This window comes from Ceratotherium simum, unplaced genomic scaffold (assembly GCF_057802395.1).
Source record: "Ceratotherium simum simum isolate JZ-2026a unplaced genomic scaffold, ASM5780239v1 HiC_scaffold_44, whole genome shotgun sequence".
NCBI classification, from domain to species: Eukaryota; Metazoa; Chordata; class Mammalia; order Perissodactyla; family Rhinocerotidae; genus Ceratotherium; species Ceratotherium simum.
The window spans coordinates 1,783,278-1,798,631 of record NW_028261260.1 but is presented as its reverse complement, the minus strand read 5'-3'; the positions used below and the strand labels follow the sequence as shown (position 1 = coordinate 1,798,631).

Genomic DNA, 15,354 nt, shown 5'->3' with positions numbered 1-15,354 from the left:
ATGTCCCAGTTTCTTCTTGGTGGGCTGATCAGGAATATTGATGTCTGATCTATAAGTGAAGAGTAAATAGAAGGGCATTATTACTATTCATAAATCGCTTCCTCACTAACATTTCCTAAATGATAACATGTGTGTTAGAGTTAAGAATTTTGATTTTTCCCCCATTGGATTATAGAGAGAAAGATAGTCATTAGAGACTTCACTTGGAGTTGTAGTCCAAGAGCATCACAGAAGAGCACTGAACTTGGGCTCGGCCATGTATCAGCTTTGTAACCTGGGTGAGTTTTCTAGCCACTGTACCCAGTCTCTTCATCTATAAAATGATGAGAAGAACAACATCTACTACGTCGGGATATTTTGAAGGTTATGAGAGTTCATGTATGTTCAAGTACAGAATTAACATTCAGAGTGCAGTGCCTGGTTCAGTAGAAGTGTTTGCTGCTGTTATTTTAATTATCATTATTTCATGTCCTATCTTCTTCATGAGTTCCCTGTAAAACCAACAATATTCCACAGTGTAAACAGTTTTATTCCAGGTCCCTGCTTAAAGGCCTTCAGAGGGAGCCTCGTGCTCATAATCTCCTGTTTTTATCCCAGTCTCTGGAGGGATGCATTTATCTCTTTCTTCTTTGCACTGAGGCACTGAATGGGGGCCCACACCCAGCCCTGCATGTCCTCCTTTTAGTATCCGATGCTTTTCAGACACTGCTTAGTGTTTACTTGGTGGACTATACTCCCTGACATGAACAACTCATGGGAGATAAGATGTAGGAAACATTGTTCCATGTAGGTCTCTGAGTTTATCATAACTCTGAGTACAGTTGATCAAGGGCAAAGGTAGAGTCCCTTAATGCAAAGATATTCAGAGATGTGGGTGTTCTAATGTGACACCACCTGAAAATAAAGCAAGCACATAAAAGCATATGAAGTTTTAAAAGGAAAAGCACACAACTAGAAGAATTGATCCCATTAAATACACTATTCTATTTGTTTATGCATCAAATTACTGATAGGAAATAGCCAGATGTAGAGATAGTAGAATTGATCAATTTCATAGAGAATTCTTTTTAACAGTTGTTCATATCTTGTGTTTTACATCATTGATTAGGGTAATATTTTCATCATTTCCTTTCCTAGTGTCTTTATCTTTCTCAACTTTTCCAAGAGATATATTTATATTATCCTCTAAAATTTTAGGGCAATTTAAAAAAAGTTATCAAACATTTTAAGTTATTGATTTTGTATACTGGAGGAGATCTAGATTGAAAGTTAATTAGTGATAATTAGAGTTTTAGTTTGGTAAAAGATGGTAGTTGGAATTGATAACAGGATGTTTGTAACCTAGTTTTTTCTTCATTATTTGATGTAGTTTTCAAAATGACAGAGCAAGTAATTTTTCATGTAATATATTGTCTCATTTTAAAATATGTGTTCTGGGCCGGCCCCGTGGCTTGGTGGTTAAGTGCACGCACTCCGATGCTGGTGGCCCGGGTTCGGATCCCGGGCGTGCACCGAGGCACCACTTCTCCGTCCATCCTGAGGCCGAGTCCCACATACAGCAACTAGAAGGATGTGCAGCTATGACATACAACTATCTACTGGGGCTTTGGGGGGAAAAAATAAATAAATAAAATCTTTAAAAAAATAAAATAAAATAAAATAAAATATGTGTTCTTGGAGAGGGTGATGGAGGTAAGTAGAAAATAATTTAATGTAGTGACTTTTTTTTTTTAGTAGATCTGTTATAAACCCAACAGCTGTATAGCATCATTTTGTCCAAATGACCTGATGGCACTTTCTTGACTTTTCTTGCTGTGACTCTAGCAATCTGAAGTCACACCATCTTTTCCCTCCTAGTCATGTTTTCATTTGTAAGAGTGACACTATCAGTAATATAGTGACAACTTTGCACACAGTCTACTATTTACTAAAATATATATATCAATTGCAAACTTTGATAACATAATTATTAAGTAATGAACTATTTGCAGTGCACCTAACAACTGATTGCTACAGGTTATTGTGTAGTGACATCATGGTTAAAACCATTATTTGCAACATGTGACCCCTTTCAATTTTATTTTAAAGGAAAAGGTTCCATGACTTTTTTCTTTTTTTTTTTTTTAAAGATTTTATTTATTCAGTTTTTTCCCCCCAAAGCCCCAGTAGACAGTTGTATGTCATAGGTTCACATCCTTCTAGTTGCTGTACGTGGGACCCGGCCTCGTGTTGGAGGGAGAAGTGGTGCCTCGGGGCGCTCCCGGGATCCGAACCCGGGTCGCCAGCATCAGAGCGCGCGCACTTAACCGCCAAGCCACAGAGCCGGCCCTATGACTTTTTTCTTTTTGAAGAAGAAAGATTTGCATTTCCATCTTAGAAAATTGAGAACTTGCTTTTTGCCTTTTTTTTGTCTTCAGCTCTTCTTCCTACTGGTTACTAATTCACATGTCCAGTTTCTTCAGATTCATGGTGCTACCTCTTCTGCCTTTTTCATGGTTCTCACTTTAATTTTTCTATAATCCCGTCTGAGAAAGATGCTTATCTCCACCTTCATATATCAAGGAAGGAACGGACCCTCCTTTATGTGAACTTGGAGACAGAGGCCAAGGTGAAGCCTCGGTGCCCCTCCCCACCAGTGAGCTGCAGAAGGCCTGCAGAGTCCTGTGAATCTTTGGCTCTCCTCCTGACTCCCTACACAGTTGGCATTGACTCCACAGAGAAGCCCAGCTTGGTACAATCGAATTTTTGAATTCTATAGAAGCCTGCTGAAGGATAAGATTGGCTAGAAAGGACATCAGCAAGCAGTGTGCTCCAAAAGTTGGTGGCAGAAACATTAAGAAGAAGAAAATCTTTTCGTTTATCTTGTTTTCTTTTTATGTTCTCTATCTTCATTTTCCTTTACTTAGATGGTACAAACCCTGTCCACCCCCCATCGTGGTTCTTTTCCTGGAGTCCCACGGCAGTTTATTCGTATCTCTTTCATTCAAATTATTTCTGTAGTGTAATTTATCTGTTCATATATATCTGTTTTCCTTGCAGACTGCCAACATTTCAAGACCTTTGGGCACATAGTGTATACTTAAGTATTTGAGTGAATAAATGAAGCTCTTTTGTGGCATAAGATCTAAATAAATAAAATACCTACTAAGCACATGAATGCAAGCATTTGAGAGAGAGTTTTGTGTCTCCTGAAGCAGCCTGTGGACCAGTTTAGGGGCTCAATGCCAAGGTTACTTAATAGATTTAGATAAAATGAAAGAGATAATTAACTTTAGTTTTAAAATTCTTGGAGAAGAGGAACAGCATATCTAGGTGTGGATCAGGACTTGATCATTCTTGTTGCATCTTTGGAAAATCCAGTCCTTTATCTTTCTATGGAAATGTGACTGGCCAAGAGAATGAACAGAGGACTGGCTTTTAGAAAGGCAATTTTGTCAGAGGAAATCCTGGAGGAAAAAATATAGAAGGAGAGCTGGTAGAAACACGGCAGAAACTTTTTGTGTAGAAACCCTAAAAATTGGGTTTACATGCTGGCTGAAAGAACTGTAACCCAACTTTTCTCCAATATAGATTTGAGCAGCTTTTAAATATCTAGGTATACAAAAGGATTAGAAAGGAAAATAGATCAAACTGAAAGGAATTTAGGATGGAACAATGAAATGAAGCTGAAGTAAGCCAGTGCACTGAAATGTGTTTCAGAAGGACCTGCAGTTTTTAAAGGTAGTTGGAAATGTATCCCTCAGGTTTCAAGTAGAAAGGGAAATGGGAACAATTCTGTATCATCTCATGTCCATGAGATTAAAAGCAACAGTCTCTCAGAGAAGCAAAACTTTTCTGGCCTCTAATGTCCCAAAAAGTGTTTTGAATGGTGCCTAATGAAAGAGATTCTGTGTGACATAATGCAAATACAGTATCATCGACTCATTTCCGAGTTTAGTTCAAACACTTTAGGACACGTTCAATTGAGGTAATGGAGAATTCTATAAGGGGCCAAGGAAGAGGCCGACAGCATTCTCTTTCGGCTTCTCACTTGACCAAGGGAGAAAATGTTCTTGAACAGATCGACCACATCTCCTAAAGACAATGCTGCATTTTCAATTTTTCTTTTTGTAAACTCAGTCTGCATTTCCCATTACATACGCAAGCTAAAGCCTGTGTGTAGACATCCTTCGTTGGCAATGAGGAGCAGATCCATACTATTAAATAATCAAATAAGCAAAACATCTGGTTGGCCCCTTTTAGGAAAATTACAAGTTTAAGTCCACCTTCATTGGTGGAAGTACATGGTATATCAGAATTAAAATATCTACCACTTATTATGCAGCTAATCATAAGTCATGCTATTTAAATGAAACTGAATGAATTCTTCTATTAAGTGGAATAGATTTTAGACAAACTGATGTATAATTTCATATAGGTGCATTTTTACTTAAAATGTAAAACTCTTTAGAGACCGTTTCATTAAGTTTTAGAGGCATATTTTGTATATTTTGATGATTTTATTTATTTTCCTTCATAGTAGGAAGGCACATCCTACTCTTTTTCTTGCTGCCTTCTCTCTACAAGATAAAACTCATCCAAGTTTATTTTGTTTTCTAAGGCATAGGCTTACGTTGTGATGATAAAGAGATCATTTCTGAAACATGTTTGGAACTGTAGGGAGCCCAGAATTTTAGATTATGCTCAGAATTTTGTGAGGTAACTTCAAAGCAGATGGAACATTTAAAATTTTGCGAGAAAAGTTTTCTCTTACTTTTCTTCACAGTAATTAAAAAAAAAAAAGTTTAGTTTCTTAATTCTTCAGATGGGTGAGTGCAGGAGTTGGCAGGATTAAATGTACCCTTGAGAGAGCTCTTTCTGGGTTACTCTTTCAAAACAACCATTGTGGGCCGACCCCGTGGCTTAACAGTTAGGTGCACGCGCTCCGCTGTTGGCGGCCCTGGTTCGGATCCCAGGCGCGAACCGACGCACCACTTCTCCAGCCATGCTGAGGCCACGTCCCACATACAACAACTAGAAGGATGTGCAGCTATCACATACAACTATCTACTGGGGCTTTGGGGGAAAAAATAAATAAATAAAATTTTTAAAAAAAAGTAATTAAAAAAAACACCACCATCCTAGTTTATGAGTATTTAATGGGGATTCTGTCAGTCCCAGAGCTGCTGACAGAGGCAGTTCCCAAAGCTCCAGCAGGTCCCGGGAGAAGACAGCGCTGGTAATCAGTGTCATCAGAGTTTGCATGAGGAGTGGTCATTCTGTGGATGTTAGAACTGAGTGGAGTTCTCAAATGCAGGCCAGTGACTCTAGACATGAGCCCTGCTCAGAAGCCAGTTCACTTGTCATTTCCTCTGAGCATGGTGTCTTCCCTCTGCTCGTGCCCCTTTTTGCCGTTTCTCATGCTTCTCCTGACTCTTTCTATTTCCTACACCTTCTTTCTTTTTTTTTCTTTAAATTTTCCCCCCCCCCAAAACCCCAGTGGATAGTTGTATGTCGCAGCTGCACATCCTTCTAGTTGCTGTATGCGGGACTCGGCCTCAGGATGAACGGGGAAGTGGTGCCTCGATGCGCACCCGGGATCCGAACCCGGGCCACCAGCATCGCAGCGCGCGCACTTAACCACCAAGCCACAGGGCCGGCCCCTACACCTTCTTTCTTCTTTTTTCTCTCTTTCTTACTTTTACTCTCTGTTATATTCCTTCTCCTTATCATTTTTTTCTTCCTTTTCTTATTGTTCTCATTTATTTTCTTTTTATTTTGTAGCACAGTTACTCTGTACATCACGTTCATCTTAAAATCTTGACCCTCTACAACTCTTATATTTCAGTTAGCTATTTTGAAGAAAGTGTTTTGATAAATTTCTCTTAGATGTTATAACATGCTGATTCAAGGAGATAAAAACTATCATGAAAGGGATGGGGATGGAGAATGAATTCAGTTCAGGTAGACATGGAATTAGACAGAGGGAAACTGAGAGCTTAGGTGTGGGTGTTCAAAATATTTCCTGATACATCTTTGTAGTTCATTGTTGTGGTAAACTGCACATGGTCTTATTTACTGTTGGAGCCCAGAAGTTTGCTCCTCTGGGCAGGTCAGCATGTCTCGGCCTATAGAAAAGAAGCTAGGAAACACTGCCTGCGTTTCTAATGTAAAGAACTGTTCGTGTTCCACCAGGAGATCTTTTGGGCTCTTCCCTGCACTATCTGAATAGAAAAAGAGGAAGAGAAGCTTTTCTCCATCTGCACAAAGCCGGGACCCTATTTTGAGTTTGAGAGGATTTACATGTGACTGAAAACAAAAGTGTTCCCAAGTTTGGATTTGCTTTAACAAGATCTATTGGCCGGCTTTGATGTTAAAGGTCTTGATTCAAAATTGGCTACATCTAGTGTTAAGTTCAGAGTTGAGATTTCTGAGTATAAGAATGCCTTTTTGATTAACTCAGTGAAATACAATATTTGGGAAAATGGTTATATTTGAAAGCTACTTGTTAATATTCTGTTACCACAGTGACATCTGTAGGTAAGTGACTACTTCATGCTATTCTCGATGATTTCTGTTTGAAAGACACGCCCTGAGCTTGATAAATAAATGGCAAGCAATAAGATATATTGGAGCATATGAGGAAGCGATTTGGAGTAAATCTAACTCGGCCTGAGTTTGTTTTTCCAAAAGGTCTTGTCGCCTGCATTCTGTATCTGCTTTGCCATGTCTCCAAGAGAAGAATAAATGCCCTTAAGATAAGAATGCAGCTTCCCCCTCATTGGCATTGCCTTAAGGATAAGCATTTCTCCCTAGGCTGGGATTTTACTGCTGCATTCATCCTGTGACCACCCAGCTCCAGACAACAGACCTGACACCAGCCACATCCATCGAGACAGCAGACCTGCTCCCTGCTGTGTCCATCAATAGCTATTCTGGCAGGGCAACCTGGCAGGGCGATCTTGTGGTTATTGTAAAAGGTACATTACAATCCTATGTGATACATGCTCTTTGATGGTATATAACCACTCTGTACTCTCCACTTCTTTGGTGCCCTTCCTTCTTTAGGGAAGGAAGGCCCAGGGCCATGGTCCTCAAAAGTTAGTTCATAATAAACTCACCCTAATTTGGTTTATAGATTGATTATGGATTATTTACATCGACATGTTTTACAAGTAATAAAATATCTTGAAAGGAAACAATAAAGCAGCAGCCCTGCATTACACATGAAAGTTGTGCTCCCCCTGGAGGGAAAATGAGGATACAACATGGGTCGAGTACTTGATTTTATAATCCACTGGTGCCTTTCAAAAATATAGCTATTATTGTAAGAGTAAAGATATCCTTAAGAACAGTGCCACAAAACAGGTTTTCCAGCTTCTTTTGTCAGAGCTGAGACCAACATCAGGCTGGGGCACTTGAAGAGGCATGGTGGACTCAGCTGAGGGTTACTTAATTACTGTGAGATGATTAGCCAATAGTGAATAAGATGCAGAATGATTAAAAACAGGTAAAGGGACATAAAGTTGGAAATAATTAAGAAAAATAATGCCTTCAAAATATCCTCTCATTATTTTTATAGCATATTTTGTGGCATGACTAGGATAGTATGTTAGATTTTTCTAAATCCTTATCTCCAGGGCATATATTACTGAGTTCTTCATTATATATGATAATGCCAAAGAAAACCTGGACAAAAGTATTCTGTACTATCAACAAGGACAAAACATGTACAACATTGTTCTATATATTAAGATTCCAGCTGTAATAGTCAAGATATATATTCAGGTGTGTAAAATTATAATGATTTTCTATTTTTCTCGGGCTGTGAACCATGGTAAAATATATAATAATAAGCAGAAAACCTGATGAACTAGGTGATTTAAAACACCTGATTTTACAGCTTGGACATTCAAGGGTGAAATACATCAATTTAAATTTCACACCTTCTCATTTCCTTCTAGCCAGTGAAGTGTCTGGAAGACACAAAATACATAAAATTAATTGAGAGTTAACAGTATTTGGAAGCAGTTGAGGTTAAGCCCTCAACAATGGTGGCCCTTACTTCTGGAACCATTGAATCTTTGTCATAAGTTTATTGTATAGACAAGTTCTCTTCTTAGATGATTTGTGCATGTTTCATAGAAGAGAGACAGGGCAGGAGAATTAACTATTACTCTACACCCGTCCCTTTACTGTATTACCTCATGCAATTCTTACAGTAATCTTTTAAAGTAACTATTATAATTCATATTTAACTGATAAAGAAAACCATGTTTAGCGGCCTGCCCGGTGGCGCAAGCGGTTAAGTGTGCTCGCTCCGATGCACCGGCCTGGAGTTCGCCGGTTCGGATCCTGGGTGCGCGCCAACGCACCGCTTGGCAAGGCATGCTGTGGTGGCATCCCGTATAAAGTGGAGGCAGATGGGCATGGATGTTAGCCCAGGGCCAGTCTTCCTCAGCAAAAAAAGATGAGGATTTGCAGATGCTAGCACAGGGCTGATCTTCCTCACAAACAAAATAAGACCATGTTCACAAAATTGATCAAGGGTGAGAGGGAAGATCTGAACATCAGTCTGTTGGGTTTTATGCCTCTATTCTCTCCACTGTGATAAAAATGGTACTTCAACATGGGTACTCCCCATCTGGCTATTTAATACCAGTTCTTGCCAGCATCACTGGATGAGATGAGATGAGAAGTTTATTTCCAAAGTTATTCTATTATATTTAAACTATACTATTTATGAGTCAGATGTCAAGACATGTTTTAGAGGCAGAGAGAACAACTGATTACTTCACCTACACATTTTTGTTTTACTATAACTTTCGTGTGTCACATTGTGTCAACTTTGTGTCAACTTTACCAACTTTAGTGCTTCACTGTTCTTTTTTAAAAAACTCACAATTTCATTTTCCATGTAAAGCACCTTGCTGTTTTCTTCTTAGTCACTAGATGGCAGTTCTGTATGTCTGTAAATTACCACTGCAGCAGGAAACGAGAGGTCTTAAGCCAGTTTGCTCTGTACAAATGATGGACATATGAGGATTTCTGGTCCATCAAGGCTGCCTGTGTTATTCTGTGGCTGTAACGGGGATGTCCAGGACTGCTTAGTCAGAGGCATGAAGCAGAGTCAGAAAGCATCCTCTAAGTTCTTCAGATGTGAGTTCAGGCACCTATCCTCTCACCTGAGCACACTGGAGTTTATTGAATGTGTTCTGACTCTTACTCTCTCTCTGTAGTTAATAAGTCTGGGAGCTCCATACCCCTAGAAAAAACACACGACTCATAAAGCCTTTTCTCAACTAAACGGAGTTGAGGGCTATGGTGTTGCCTGAGAGTCTGATGCTTAAAGCAAACGCACCTGGTGCTCATGTGGAGGGAAAGAACGACAGCTACTCCTGGAGGGCTTTTATTGATGCTCCTATGGAAGGAACAAGTTTAAAATAAAACCACATTGCTTAAACTTCACTAACTGATTATTTTATTTTCAAGTAATATGCTGTGAAAATCTGCTATGTCTAAAAAACTATTTCATAAAACTGAAACAATTCTGTTTTTTATTCTCTGGTATTTGAAATACGATTAAAACTGTAAATCCTTTAACATTCTACAATAAACAAACAGGCAAATATGAATTATATTCTCAAAAAATGTTTGCTCCCATGCTAAAGATTAATATATGGTAGCAAAACGGGTTACCACCCGGTTTTTAACTAAGTTTTTGCTTTTGAAATTACATATAAAATTTGTGTTTTGAAGTATTTTCCTAAAACTCAGCATCTTTCTGATATAAATGGACTAGTTGACAGGTAACTAGAATGAAATTTGATTTTTAAAACTCTAGCTTTGGGTAAGAATTGATAATATCAAGCAGTTGAAAGTTGGGTCTCTCCACTTTATGATATTTATTAATTGTGAATAGCCACATCTATTACAAAGTGCTGAATAATAAAAAGAAATTAAACAATATCAGCCTTCTCTCACCCCACATGTACAGTTTATATGCAAATAAACTCTCAAAGGTCAGAAAAATGCGTATGATTTCAGCTAACTGGTAAAATACTATCTCATTCCAATTTTAACCTCATTTGAAATTGATTTAAAAAACTCTTCTCTTAGGATCCTGCTCTGATCAGTGCCCCCTGGTCCCCTCAATGTCTCATTTGATTGCAAACCTATCTGAGGAATTGAATATTCTTTTCCATTTGTTCTCTTTAAGGTATCTGTGATAGTGCTTTTTATACAATTTATTATTATTTTCAGAAACATCTTGGGCCAGCCTCGTGGCTTAGCGCTAAAGTGCGCAAGCTCAGCTACTGGCAGCCCGGGTTCGGATCCCGGGCGCGCACTGACGTACCGCTTCTCTGGCCATGCTGAGGCCAAGTCCCACATACAGCACCTAGAAGGATGTGCAACTATGACATACAACTATCTACTGGAGCTTTGGGGAGAAAAAAAAGGAGGAGGATTGGCAATAGATGTTAGCTCAGAGACGGTATTCCTCAGCAAAAGAAAAAGAGGAGGATTAGCATGGATGTTAGCTGAGAGCTGATCTTGCTCACACACACAAAAAAGAAACTCTTTATTTAGGAACAAATCAAGGAAACAGATGTGAGGAATGTGGGTTCGCCTAGTTGATGGTGCTTGAGGGATTCCTCACGTGAGTCTCGGCATAGAAAAGTTTAAAGAGTAAAGCAGCATTGGTCAGATCAAAAGTGTGGGGTGAACATAATTCTGAAGGAATAATGATGGAGACATAAAAACAAGAAGCCACTTGAATTGCATTGGAAGATATTAGACACATCAAAGGGCTGGGAAAAAACATTGTTTAATGTAAGTTCTTTGTAAACTCTAAGGCAAAAAGTAATATGAATTTACATGGTAATTATAAACCACAAAACATCAATTCACAAGACAAGTAAACAACTAAAGTAGAAACCAGAATAAGAAAAATAGAGGTTAAAGGAGAGATGGAGAGAGATTCTTGGGGTCAGAAAACATGGCTGAGTCATCGTTGAAATCTCCCTCAGACTCTGATCATTCTTAGTGCTCAGTAAACACTTTGAGCCCATGAGCCTGGAGAGGGGCAAAGTGAGAGGTGGTTGGGAAGGGAGACAATGCAAGGATACCCTTGTGGAGGCACTGACATTGAAAATCAGTGACATTTTGCCAAGGTGTTTACCATAATATATTAAGGATTATTCTGGAAAGTTAAGGATTTTTCTGGAATGTATATTTTCATTTTATGGAAACTCCAACTAGCCCAGAGAATGATTTAAACATTTCAGCTTTAGAAATAAAGAGAGGGGCCAGCCCTGTGGCACAGCGGGTAAGTGCACGCGCTCCGCTGCAGCGATCCCAGGTTCACATGATCAGATCCTGGCGCGCATTGATGCACCGCTTGTCAAGCCATGCTGTGGTAACATCCAATATAAAGTAGAGGAAGATGGGCACAGATGTTAACCCAGGGCCAATCTTCCTCAGCAAAAAGAGGAAGATTGGCATTGGAAGTTAGCTCAGGGCTGATCTTCCTCACACACAAAAAAAAGAAACGGAAATAATGAGAAACTTTTCTGTCAGTTTTAAGAATGAAAACCAGTTAGCATCTGGAAAACAGTTGCAATTTGAGATGAGAATGTGAAGAAAGAATTAGGTGTCACACGTTGTTTTTGCTTTTCTCTGGGGCAGTAAGGCTTGCAGGGGGAATGAACTTCCATCTTTGCTCTATTGAGTTTGAGAAGGTGTAAAATTCATTTGTTCTGGGCAACACAGTTGACCTGTGGAGAAAGACAGATGGTTCAAGCAGCTGATCTAAAGGAATAACTGAGCTCATAAAAGTTTTTAGCTAATAAAGGGTGCTTCTTTATTGAACTTTACTGGACATCTATTGACCTATATGTGCAAAGTATTTGTGGTAGGTATTGAGGGAAATACAAAGAATTATAAGGTTCCAAGCTCCTCCACATACATGAAATGGTTTGCAAGATGTAATTAGATTCTACCAAGGTATTAGTGTATGTTGTATTATAGAACTTAAAAAAATGGGAATGTTATCCAGAAATTGTAATTAAGGACAGCTTCTTAGGAGAGGTGAACTAGATCAAGTCCTCAAAGGGACCACTGTTGGGTAGGTGGAGGGAAGAAAGAGTGAGGATTTCAGATGGGGGAAGAGAGGAAAGGTACAGACGTAGAAAGGAACATGGCGTTTGGGCATGGGGGTGGGGAGGCCATGACAGGCACAGTCTTCCCGTGACTGAGAGGCAGCTCAGTTTCCTCCTCCAGGAGCCCAGCACTGCTTCCCACCTCCTGGCCTCCCCCACCTGCAGACCCCCCGCCTGAGCCAAGGCCTATCTTATCTGGATCACTGCCTCATCTCCCAACAGGTTCCTTTACTTCCAGTCTTAATTTCTTCTAATCTTTCCTCCACAATGCCTCCAGAGTTACCTTCAAGAATCCAAATTTGTTTAAATGTGACATCTGCTTATACTATTTCAATGACTGCTCAGAGCATCTGAGAGAACATTCAGACTCCTGAGCTGGACACGCAGGCTTTCTCTTGCTGTCCTCATCTTTAGCCTCATCACCCACTGTTTCCTACATGTTTGCTTTGTTCCAGCCTTAAAAATACCCCAATTTTGTGAAAGCTTTAGCATCCTTTATATCTGTATTTTTATATGTGTTTCTTCTGTCCTCCTACCCACTTTTTTGATCAACTTAATTCCTATTTCTTAACCTAAACTCATGTCAAATGTTCCTTCCTCTTGGACACTTTTCCTGAGAGGTCTCCATCTAGAGACCCCTTTTGATGTCCCCACTCTGGGCCCCTGTACTTATCTACTTTTCCATAACTGTTGTTTTATTCATGTCTCATAGACAGTGAGCTCCTTAAAGCTGAGACTATCCTTCTTCTTGATGAATAAATGGCAAGCAATAGGATATATTGGAGCACATGAGGAAGCCACTTAGTGTAAAATTAATTGGGCCTGACCTTGTTTTTTTTTTTTCCCCAAAAGGGGCCTGTAGCCTCTGTTCATCCATTGTATATCTGCTTTAAACAATTAACATGTCCCAAAGACAAAAGCAAAGCCCTTAAGATGTAAATGCAACTTTCCCCACATTGGTATTTCCTTAAGGATAAGTATTTCTCCCTAGGCTAGGATTTGATTGCTGTGCTCATCCTGTGATGACCCAACTCAAGACAACAGCCACGCCCATGGAGACAGCAGACTTGATACCCACTGTGTCCATCAATCGACATGCCGAGAGGTCAACGTCATGACTACTGTAAAAGGGACATTGCAATCACATGTGATACGTGCTCTTTGATGGTATATAACCACTCTGTACACCCCACTTCTTTGGAGTGCTCCATTTCTTTGTGAAAGGACTCTCCTGGGCTATATGACCCTCAAAGTTTGGCTCATCATAAACTCAACCCAATTTCGATTTATAGATTGGTTATGGATTATATGCATTGACATTCTATTTGTCCCTCCAGTATCTAAACACAGTACCTGACACCTTTGGGTCACTCAGAAAATGTTTGATGAGTGAATATGTGGGAGACAACACTGGGTGGAGCAGAAGGGGCTTTTCAGGGAGTGGTAGAAAATACGCTCACATTCCTACCATAGTGGTTGAGGCTGTGGGCTTTGGACCAGTTTGTCTGGGTACCAACCCCAGTTATTCCACTTTTAACTGGGGAACCTGTGCAAAGTATTTACTCTCTGAGCCTTAGTTTCCTCATCTATAAAATGCAGCTAATGATTACTCCTGTCTCATAGGGTTTTAGTGAGATTTAAATGCATTAACTTATGTAAAGTACTTAGAAGAGCTGCTGGCACATAGTAAGCACTAAAATGTTAGCTGTTATGTTATCATTATTGCTCTTATATCTGAGCAATACTATGGTTTTGAAAAGATGCTTTCATAATATAGTTGATCCTCATTATTTGTGGATTCCGTGTTTGCACACTTGTCCACTAGCTAAAATGTACTGGCAGCCTCCGAATAAACACTCACAGGGCTTTCATGTCCATTTGCAGATATGCACAAAGTGGTGAAAAATTTATTCACTGGATGAGCACGTTCCCAGCGGAGGGGAACCAGGTGACGCTCTGCCCTCGTTTCAGCTCATACTGTAAACAAGTGCCCTTCTTGCAGTCTATTTAGTGCCTCATTTCTTATCTTTTGTGCTTTGTGTTGGTGACTTTGCTATTTAATGTGTCCCCCATGTGTAGTGCTGCAATGTTGCCTGGTGTTCCTCAGGGCAAGAGGCTTAGCCTTTACAGAGAAAGTATGTGTGTTCAACAAGCTTCTTTCAGACACGAGGTACAGTGCTGTTGGTGTGAGTTCAATGTTAATATATCACCAATATATCTTAAATAAGGTGACTTTAAAGAGAAACACACAGAAAATAAGGTTATGTATTGATCAGTCGAAGAAAATGTAACTAAGGCTTGCAGCAACCTCACCCTGCATTTCCTGTAGGAGCAGAGGTTCATATTCACCAATTCAGTGTTCACGGTGACTTTATAGAATGTCACACTGTGCATAACGAGAACTGACTGTATCTTATGTAATCTTCACATACTCCTTTATAGTAGGCAGGGTAAGGATCAGGGTTTCCACATTCTACAGGCTAGTACAGACCTTATGAGCAAAGTAGAGAATTTAAAATGTCTTGTGCTCAGCATAAGAGCCATGAGATTTTGAGCAAGGAAGATCTATGATGAACTGATGTTTAAGGAACAGTTACCTGGCAAGAGAATGTAGTTTTGAGAGGAAGAGGGAGAACTGAGCCGGAAAGGAGGACCAGCTGTTAAACTCTCCAAGTATTCCCATTGTTAGGTGAGGAGATTCGGAGCTAAGGTGCTGATGTGATAAAGGAAAAGTAGCAGCCAAAGGATGAAATAATGGATTTGGTAACAATATATAGGGTGTAAGTTAGGCTGTGGTTCTCAAAGTGGGGTCCCTGGACCTGCAGCATCAGCATCACCTGGGAACTGGGTATAAATGCAAATTCTCAGGTGCTGCTGCAGATCCGCAGAACTGGAAACTCTGGGGTGGGGCCTGGCAATCTGGGTTTCAACAAGGCCTCCAGGTGCTTCTGGTGCCCATCAAGTTTAAGAGCCAATGAATTAGAAAATTATTCCAACACGTCACCGTGCCCAGGTAAGCTGCCTGGCAGGGACGTGGTATTTGTTTAGAGGATAAGATGCATTTTAAATTTTAGGCAAAAGTAGTTCAGTGTCTGTTTCACCGTAAGGATTCCAGAGATGCCATTTTAGCTCTCTGCGTTTAAGCTCTTTTTTCCACAATATGTTCTCTTTTAGAGACCCTTTGGTAACTTATTTACCACTTACCACATGTTCT

At 39.8% G+C, this 15,354-nt stretch overlaps 1 long non-coding RNA gene across 2 annotated transcripts in view; it reads right to left on the bottom strand.

The window, feature by feature from the left end:
* Nucleotides 1-8,661: 8,661 nt before the first annotated feature.
* Nucleotides 8,662-15,354, bottom strand: part of LOC147911288 (uncharacterized) — a 65,236-nt gene continuing 58,543 nt past the window's right edge. For both annotated transcript variants that reach the window (XR_015551327.1, XR_015551326.1), the window contains exons 2-3: nucleotides 9,341-9,400; nucleotides 8,662-9,244 (exon numbers count right to left, since the gene is read on the bottom strand). This is a non-coding gene — a long non-coding RNA (uncharacterized LOC147911288). The remainder of the gene's footprint in view (nucleotides 9,245-9,340; nucleotides 9,401-15,354) is intronic.